Genomic DNA, 9,923 nt, shown 5'->3' on the forward strand with positions numbered 1-9,923 from the left:
CTGAAGTCCATCGGAGTTCACTGGAGTTCACCAAGCTAGGCTATTACCCGGCCGATGGAGTTCACCTGAAGTGCATTGTCCGACATCAATGCACTGTGCAACGATTCACAAAGATCATGCACCCGATTTCCTGCATCTGTCGCTTCCCTGTGCAGGTCCGCCGGAGTTTACCATCTTCTTCCTGATGTATGTAAGTGCATTGGATGCGACACAATTTAAATATTAAATTCTGCGCTCAGTCCGAATCAGTCGGATCGTCACAATCAATTGCGCCACAATCCGTTTGCATACGACACAGTCGCCAGTTAAATCCCTGTCACAGTGGCACAAATCCCGAAAATTTCGAAAATCCGACAAAAGTGCGATCCGCGGACCCTTAGTAAATAAGCCCCGATGCCTCACCACAACACTGGCCATAGTGGATGCACTGCAACCAACCGGCTACAGCCAAACTTACATGACCTGCCCAGGCAGCTGCAGGACATGCGATGTGGACATGTGACCAGAGTGATGCGGAGCACCGGATGAGAATTGGGGCACTAAGTCCGTTCTCTGCAGTGCTGTACACTCACCGGCCACTTTATTAGGTACACCATGCTAGTAACGGGTTGGACCCCCTTTTGCCTTCAGAACTGCCTCAATTCTTCGTGGCATAGATACAACAAGGTGCTGGAAGCTCCTCAGAGATTTTGGTCCATATTGACATGATGGCATCACACAGTTGCCGCAGATTTGTCGGCTGCACATCCATGATGCGAATCTCCCGTTCCACCACATCCCAAAGATGCTCTATTGGATTGAGATCTGGTGACTACCTTGGTTGTAACGGGTGGCGATTTGAGTCACTGTTGCCTTTCTATCAGCTCGAACCAGTCTGCCCATTCTCCTCTGACCTCTGGCATCAACAAGGCATTTCCGCCCACAGAACTGCCGCTCACTGGATGTTTTTTCTTTTTCGGACCATTCTCTGTAAACCCTAGAGATGGTTGTGCGTGAAAATCCCAGTAGATCAGCAGTTTCTGAAATACTCAGACCAGCCCTTCTGGCACCAACAACCATGTCACGTTCAAAGGCCTCAAATCACCTTTCTTCCCCATACTGATGCTCGGTTTGAACTGCAGGAGATTGTCTTGACCATGTCTACATGCCTAAATGCACTGAGTTGCTGCCATGTGATTGGCTGATTAGAAATTAAGTGTTAACGAGCAGTTGGACAGGTGTACCTAATAAAATGGCCAGTGAGTGTATATTCACACATGTGAGACTGTTTACATGTAATGCCCAAGTCCAGCTACATACAAATCCCACGGTCCAGGTTCATGGCATTACAACCCAGAGTACCAAGACTTGTATATTTGCTGTTAGGCATGTCGCCCGATGAAAATAAATAATATGAAATAATAATTCTTTATGTATATAGCGCACACAGATTACACAGCGCTGCACAAAGCACAACAAATTGGTCCCTGTCCCCATGGGGGTCACAATCTTAACAACCTAACAGTATGTTTTGGAGTGTGGGAGGACCTGGAGGTCCGTGTCGCAAACACGGAGAGAACATACAAACTCAGCGCTGCAAGGCAGAAGTGCTACCCATAAGCCACCGTGCCGCCCTATAATAATACACATAATGACCTATAGCATCTGCTTGAGGTAATGCTCTACCTTTTGTGTACAAGTATCTCAACAGAGTAAGAGACAAGAAAACTTGTAATGCAAGACCCTACAAAAATAATATATAAATAATATATTTTAAAAAATAAAATAAAAGGTAAGTGTTAGAGTCCATATTCTAGTAAAGTTCTTTAAGGGAAAATGGGGTGAGGTCTCAGTAAGGATACAAAAAGGGACGGGGATGATGTTACAATCATCTGCAATGAGGGGCTAAGTTTTGGCAATGGCACCCTGCATTCAGCAAAGTGGGGTGCAACAGGCACAACTGGGGAGAAATCAAAGACAATGGGGCTTATTTACTAAGGGTCCGCGGTTCGCATTTCCGCCGGGTTTTCCGACGTTTTTGGGAATCGCACCGCTGGGACAGGTATGTAGAAGGGGATTTTGGCGCACACAATCGGATTTAGGCGCAATCGTGCCGGCTTTCATGCCACACAAATCGGGGGCGGGCCGTTGGATGATCTGACTGATTCGGTCTAAGCGCGGCATTTAACTTTTAAATTGTGTCGCAAGACACGCACTTACATGCACCGGGAACTCTGAGGGACCGGGTAAGTAAATGTATGGCTTTTTAGCTTGAATAGGGCTTTGGCCCAACCAGGAATAAAAAACAGGGCAAATCTCAAAATATTGACCCATCTGCTGCACCGTACCGTTCCCGTATGGCGCTGCGAGGCCATTTAAGTATATGGGGGGCACTTAAGGCTCTTTATTATCAATGTCTGAACATATTCCAAGGAATTGTGTTTCCTAGGATGCCCAGCACTGAAATGGAAACATAATGTAATTATAATTCTCTTCTCTTTTGTTGCTGTATAACTAACAAGAAAAGGCTTCCTAAAACAGATCCCCTGATGATGTGCAGAGACCAGGTACATCCAGTGTTATGTCCCTAGTGATGAGCAAGTTGCACCAAGTATTCAGTTCACCTGCAGCGCCACCACAGGTAACATAAGGTATTGCAGGAAATGACTGGAAATTCCCCTGAGACTGACACTATTGGTGGCAATACACACTGGGAATACTTGGCCTTTTCCTTTGTTCTTGCAGTTGTAATATTTTTCCTATATCTATTTTGAAAAATGTGTTTGTGTTTGGATATTTTTAAAAATAGAAGTCTTAGTTGTAGTTAATAGAACTGTTATATTAGCAAACTATGATTCAAATGTAAATAGAAAGTGTAACTCTGATTTCATGATTGTTACCAAATTGTCATATGTGATTTCCTCTTTTAAAACAACCAGAACGATGTCCACATTTTTCTTTCCAGGGAATTTTATGGCATTTTTTTCTGTTCTGAAGCTACTTGTCAGAAATCTCCCTCAGATGCAATGGACTTGGCAAAAAGTATCTTCCAGTCTGTGTTCTAAATCTAAGTCAATTCTACCAATAACGCCTTGAGTTATTTTATGAAGTAACTTCTTCAGCAAATCCAGTGAGATACTTAAAATCGTAGGGACTAGACCGGCAGCTGTCATGGAGAATGAGTAGTAGAAACCAGCACTAAAGCAGCTGCACGAAGTGTATATTCTGTTCTATATGAAGATACTGGGGCAGATTTACTTACCCGGCCCATTCACGATCCAGCGGCGCGTTCTCTGCGGAGGATTCGGGTATTCCGGCTATTCACTAAGGCAGTTCCTCCGACATCCACCAGGTGTCGCTGCTGCTGAAGTCCGCCGAGGCCCGCCGAAGTGCACGATCCTATACTTGGTGAAGGTAAGTGCGTGTCCCGCGACACTTTTTTCTTTTTAAATGCGGCGGTTTCTCCGAATCCGTCCGGTTTTCGTTCGGCCACGCCCGCCGATTTCCGTTGCGTGCATGCCGGCGCCGATGCGCCACAATCCGATCACGTGTGCCAAAATCCCGGGGCAATACAGGGAAAATCGCCGGAAATCGGATAACACGTCGGGAAAACGTGAATCGGGTCCTTAGTAAATGACCCCCAGTGTCCGGAGAGCAGAGGCTTGGGGAAATGTTGCTGTAGTTGTACCTATGATACAGTTTGAGGGGCAAAGAGAGACAGAGAAAGTTCTGAAAAATCATAGACTGGGGTGAAGGGGCTGGGAGGGTAGGACAACAGGGGAGCTCTGCTATCTTAATATTCTTTGCAGGAGATGTCTACATCCACAGAACTGCAAATACAAGGCTCTCCATCTAGCCACAAAGATTATCATATGACCCCCTCTCCCTCCAGAGTGAGCAGGGAGAAGCCCCCCCTTCAGAGTCTGAAGGATTTCTTGTGATTACACAGAGGTAAGCAGCCAGGGGAGACCACTACTGCAGGAAAAGGATAAACTAAGGAGGAAAGCAAAGAACCTGTTGGATATGTGTAAAGAAAGTATAGGCTATAGTCCTATATCACATGAGCTAGTGATCTCTTATTAATTATCAGAGTTGTGCTGTCAACAGCTGGGATCTCACCATCTTCAAATCTGCCTAAAAGAAATATTTCAGCCAGCCTAAATCCACAGAGGATCGGTGGTTAGTTTGCCATGATGTTTGGAACAACCTTCCCGCCAAGTTCCTTTTCAACGTTTCTACAATTATATCTAGAAGGATCAATACTGTTTAAAAAGCCACAGAAAGTCACATAATCCCGGATTTAATCAAGGTTTCTCTTCAGTTCGTTACATTTTCCTTCTTACTAATTGATCAAAATACACAATTAACACTTCTGTGATTTATTTTGTGATATTCTCTAGAGATTGTACAAAGTGCTTTCTTACCTTCTGCCACCTAGTGTTCCTTTCTATTTCTTATCCTCACAATTTCTACATATTCTTCTATGGTTTTCATTGGATGACCATACAAAAAACGAACAATGAGGTGTTCAATAATTTTCCCCTCTTGAATTTGTTTAACTACACCTTCACACATATTTCTGATCTCAGATATTTCGTCAGCACTAAGGTCCAGGTCACAAAGCTTGGACTTCATTTTTATCTTGAGGTCTTGGAGCATTTTCCTTTCGTCTTCTGAGCGGAGGATATTGAGGATGGCAGTTTCAGTTTTATCCAGGACAGAATATAGTTCCCCATATTCTTTGGATGTGCATTTGTCACCGCACTTACTGGAAGCAACTGGAAGAAATAGTGGATCACAATGAATAAAATTAAGGTTAAGGTTTATTTTAGGGAAACATCAGCCGGTGAAATACTAATTTTTTTGGGTGTATATTAGACTACATCAATGCATAACTATAATAATCGGTCTAATTGTAATTATTAGTAATACTGAATCAAACACATCTTATGCTATGGTTTCCTACCTTGTGGATTCCATGTTGTAACCAGAAGAACAAGTAAAGTAACAAAGCGGAACATGGCCGGTTATTGGGATCACAAGCGATGACTGATCTCACACCAATGACTTGAATTTTGTTCTATGATATATCTTTTTATATTCTGCAGGTCATAGAGATGTTAACCACCTCCCCCCATATACACAATGAAAGGAATATTGTTATTATAACTGAACAACAATTATTTTCTAAATGTCACCACTTAGTGTTGACTAAATCTACCAATTATGATTATGAAAAGGTCATGAAAGTGTTGATAACTTTTGTCCTCTTCTCTTCCAGAGAGTTTTAAGCAGGATCCATGTGACAGGTTAACCTTTAGGGTCTGCCAATCGCTATTTCACGGGAACCACAAAGAAAGTTGTATAAAAACTTAAATGGTTCCAATGAAAACTTAAACTCATTGGGGCATATTTATCAGGACCTCTGCGCACCGCCAGTGGCGCAGAGGCCCTGAAATAATCGGAAATGCTGGCTTATTGCTAGCTTTTGCGATTATTTTCCCCAATCCGCCACCTTCACGCCGGGGGGGCGCGGCCGGACGGGAGTGGGCCGGCACGGGGCGTTACTGTCCCCACGCCTGCGCACTCGCTGCTGCCGGCGACTTTTCATACGTGAAAAGTCGCCGGCTGCGCTTTTTTCTACGCCAGGCCCTGCCTCTTGATGTATCGGGTTGCGAATTTGCAGCGGCGGGGCGATCATAGGTGCATCGGATTCTGGCGCATCGGAACCGGCTTTCACGCAACACAAATCGGGGGGGGGCCATCGGACAATCCGACGGATTCGGACTACGCGCGTGAATTAACATCGTAAATTGTGACGCATGACACGCACTTACAAGCACAGGGAAGAAGAAGGTGAGCTAAGGCGGACCTCAGCAGGGGAAGCGACATATGCAGGATCTCGGGTGCACAATGTCGGTGAATCGCGCCAGACTTCATGTTTGTCGAACCGTCTGGATCGGGGATCGCCACAGGAACGGGTAAGTAAATGTGCCCCATTGTGCTAGTTTGGCTTTGAACTAATCCCAAGAGCATTTTCTGGACTTTGCCGCGACAAAGACACAAGGCCGGTACTTCTTGGAGTAATAATGGCATAGGTAACAGGGACCCAGGAGGGTCACAGTACACAGGTTTTATACACCATGGATCAGGCAGTTCATAGTCAGAGACAAAGTTTAGGTCAGGCAGTAGACAGGAAAAATACATAATGCCGGCTGAAAGACGGTAACGTGCAGACCAGAGTCCGGTGAGGCCAAGGTTGTCAACGTGGTCCAGAATAACATAGAAATTTCAGGGAAAGCACACCTTTGCAGGGCGTTCAAGAAAGCACAATACTCAGTGCCTTTAGGAGGAAGGTGGCTTTCATAGCAAGGGCTGTGCAATGACTTTCTTGGGACACATTTGGACTGTGTTCTCTGGCCCTTTAAATCCTTGGACTAGAAACGCCCACATGTATTAAAGGGGTTATCCGGGTTTAAAATTTTTTTTATGGCCGGGCTGGGGAGGGCTAGTTAAACATAATAAACATGTACTTACCTCCTCCGGCGCCGCTGATGTCCCGCGCCGCGGTCACTTCGATCCGTGCCCCTGTAAACAAACAGGGGCACAGAAGCCGTGCACAGGGAACTTCCGGTCCGCGATGTGGACGGCTCCTCCCATCCGTCCCTATCTCTCAGCGTTGTAAGCGCTGGGAGATGGTGCGCATGGGAGCATCCGCCTGGCCGGAAGCTCCCTGTGCGCCCTTGTACTGAAACCGGCGCATGGAGAAGACGGGCCGCGTCGTGGGACACCGGCAGCACCGGAGGAGGTAAGTACATGTTTATTATGTTTAAATAGCCCTCCCCAGCCCGGCCATAAAAAATTTTTTAAACCCGGATAACCCCTTTAACACCCAGGAGTTGTTGGTATGGACCATCCCCATTAAAACTAAATACAAATTAATAATAATAATTCTTTATTTATATAGCGCACACAGATTACACATCGCTGCACAAAGCATGACAAATCATTCCCTGTCCCCATGGGGCTCACAATCTAAACAACCTACCAGTATGTTTTGGAGTGTGGGAGGAAACCGGAGGAAACCCACACAAACACGGAGAGAACATACAAACTCTCTGCAGATGTTGACCTGGGTAGGATTCAAACCCAGGACCCCAGCGCTGCAAGGCAGTAGTGCTACTCACTCAGCCACCGTGCCGCCCAATTGGTCAGCTATGATGTAATTAACCTCTGTAAAGCTGCTAGCACAGTTTATGACTGGATGGTGGAATACAACTTGATAACCTGTGACCTGAAGAATGGTCTGCAGACCTCAAAAGGACCACGAGGAGATCTACACCCACCACACTCCCCTTCCTCCATCAGGATTTGGAGACAAAGAAAGTTTTTTAAATATTCCTGGACTCTTCCCCTCATTAACACTTTGTCCAATCAGGAGGAACAATTTTGCCTAATTAATCAATAGGAGAACCAAATAGAAAATGTATAACACATTGGGGGTCATTTACTAAGGGCCCGATTCGCGGTTTCCCGAATATTTCCGATTTGCGCCGATATTCCCTGTATTGCCCCTTGTTTTTGGCGCACGCGATCGGATTGTGGCGCATCGGCGACGGCATGCACACGACGGAAATCGGGGGGCATGGCCGAACGATAACCTGACGGATTTGGAAAACCCGCTGCATTTAGAAAAAAAAAGTGTCTTTTTTCTTCATCCTAGATGGCTCGGTGTACTCCAGTGCGTTCCAATGCTCTTCAGCGCAGTAGCAACACCTGGTGGACGTTGGAGGAACTGCCTTAGTGAATCGCCGGAAGACCCGAATCCACCGCAGAGAACGCGCCGCTGGATCGCGAATGGACCGGGTAAGTAAATCGGCCCCATTGTGATATTCAGGTAAAAATGGTCACATGGTGGAGGCTTCCTGAGTCTGAACGTGTCCATATTTCTCTCACTTCCAGGGGAATGAGGAATTACTTTATTTTGTAAGTAACTGTTTTGCTTTGTTGTGTGTCACTCCATTTTGTAACTTTTTATTCTTTTAATATATTTTTTTAAAGCCCTAACTACTTCTTGTATGAAAACTTTTCCCTGTAACTTTATTTGAGGGGTTTGTTAGAGACGCTATCCTGAAGTATCTCACTGCACAGGGATTGGTCCTGTCAGATTAATCTGATTGGCTTGTATGAGGAGGTAAGTACCAGACTGGACCTGGCGGAGGCTGTGGGTTTTGTATATCTGCACTTGATCTGAGGCATTTGATACAGTGCCGGATAAAATGTTGGAACATAAAATGAGACCACTGGGACAAGGGGGAAATCTGTGTATTTGGGTAAGCAATTGAGAAAAATTGAGAAATAACTGAGGGTCATCATGAAAGGAAAAGGAAACCTACCATGTGATGTGATGCAGTATGACGCAAACATACCTTGAGAATGCTGTAGCTACGCTGATGCTGAATCATATCTTGGTTAATCCCTGTGCTGAGTGGTGTTGCTGATAAAACAGATATAACATTATGATAAGGAAGCTCTGTCCCTTCTATCACTTCTCATAGCAGGAGAGTTTCTCTCTGTTTGCATCATCATCTCCTGCAGATCCCTTCCTGACAGACAGAATAATCAATTGCTGCACCATCCCCCAGCTGCTGTGTATGAGTCATTCAGCTCAGGTTGATTAGTGCTTGACTAGTCATGCTTTATTTAGCAGCCATTTTAATTCCAAGCTCCCATGTCTGTCCCAGTCAGTCTGACCCAGCTTTCCCAAGATCCTGCATCAGTGTAGCTACAGCAGTCTCAAGGTATGTTTGCTTCATAATGCATGAAATCAAATGGTAGGTTTCCTTTAACCCCTTACAGACACGTGATGTACTAATACGTAACATGCCGGCTGTGGGTGCATGGAGATGGCTCACAGGCTGAGCCCTCTCCATACAAGTTGGGCGTTTGCAGCATATTGCAGCAAACACCCACCAGTAACACCGGTAAAAGCTGCCAGAGGCATTTAAAGGGCACCTACCACCCCGATTCTACCTATAAAGGTAGAAGGGGTGGTAGGTGGATGGATGGGACGTGAGGATAGCCCTTTTTTGGGCTAATCCTCACGTCCCGGGCGTCTTTTACAAAACTTTATTACATCTACAGGCGGTCCCCTACTTAAGGACACCCGACTTACAGACAACCCATAGTTACAGACAGACCCCTCTGACCTCTGATGAAGCTCTCTGAATGCTTTACTATAGTCGCAGACTGCAATAATCAGCTGCAAGGTGTCTGTAATGAAGCTTTATTGATAATCCTTGGTCCCATTACAGAAAAAAATGTTTAAACTCCAAATGTCACTGGGGCCAAAAAATTTTTTGTCTGGATCTACAATTATAAAATATACAGTTTCGACTTACATACAAATTCAACTTAAGAACAAACCTCCAGACCCTATCTTGTATGTAACCCGGGGACTGCCTGTATATGCAAATTTTTTTATGCGGCTACTGGGGCGTGGAGTAGTCGGACATGAGGCTACTAGTCGCGGCTACTCCACGCCCCAGTAGCCGCGTTACTCCGCCTACCAGATAATCTTCGGTGCGCAGCTCCTGGTAGCTGCGCGCCCTCGTCTGGGTCCCCTGCGTTCTGCGCATGCGCAGAACGCAGGCCTTCGGCTGCGCGGCTCCGGGGCCGAAACTACTGCGCATGCGCAGTAACCGGGGGACTCGGACGAGGGCGCTCAGCTACCAGGAGCTGCGCGCCGAAGATTTCCTGGTAGGCGGAGTAACGCGGCTACTGGGGCGTGGAGTAGCCGCAACTAGTAGCCTCATGTCCGGCTACTCCACACCCCAGTAGCCGCATAAAAAAATTTGCATATAGATGTAATAAAGTTTTGTAAAAGACACCCGGGACGTGAGGGTTAGCCCAAAAAAGGGCTATCCTCACGTCCCATCCATCCA

This window comes from Engystomops pustulosus, chromosome 11, assembly GCF_040894005.1.
Source record: "Engystomops pustulosus chromosome 11, aEngPut4.maternal, whole genome shotgun sequence".
Classification (NCBI taxonomy): Eukaryota; Metazoa; Chordata; class Amphibia; order Anura; family Leptodactylidae; genus Engystomops; species Engystomops pustulosus.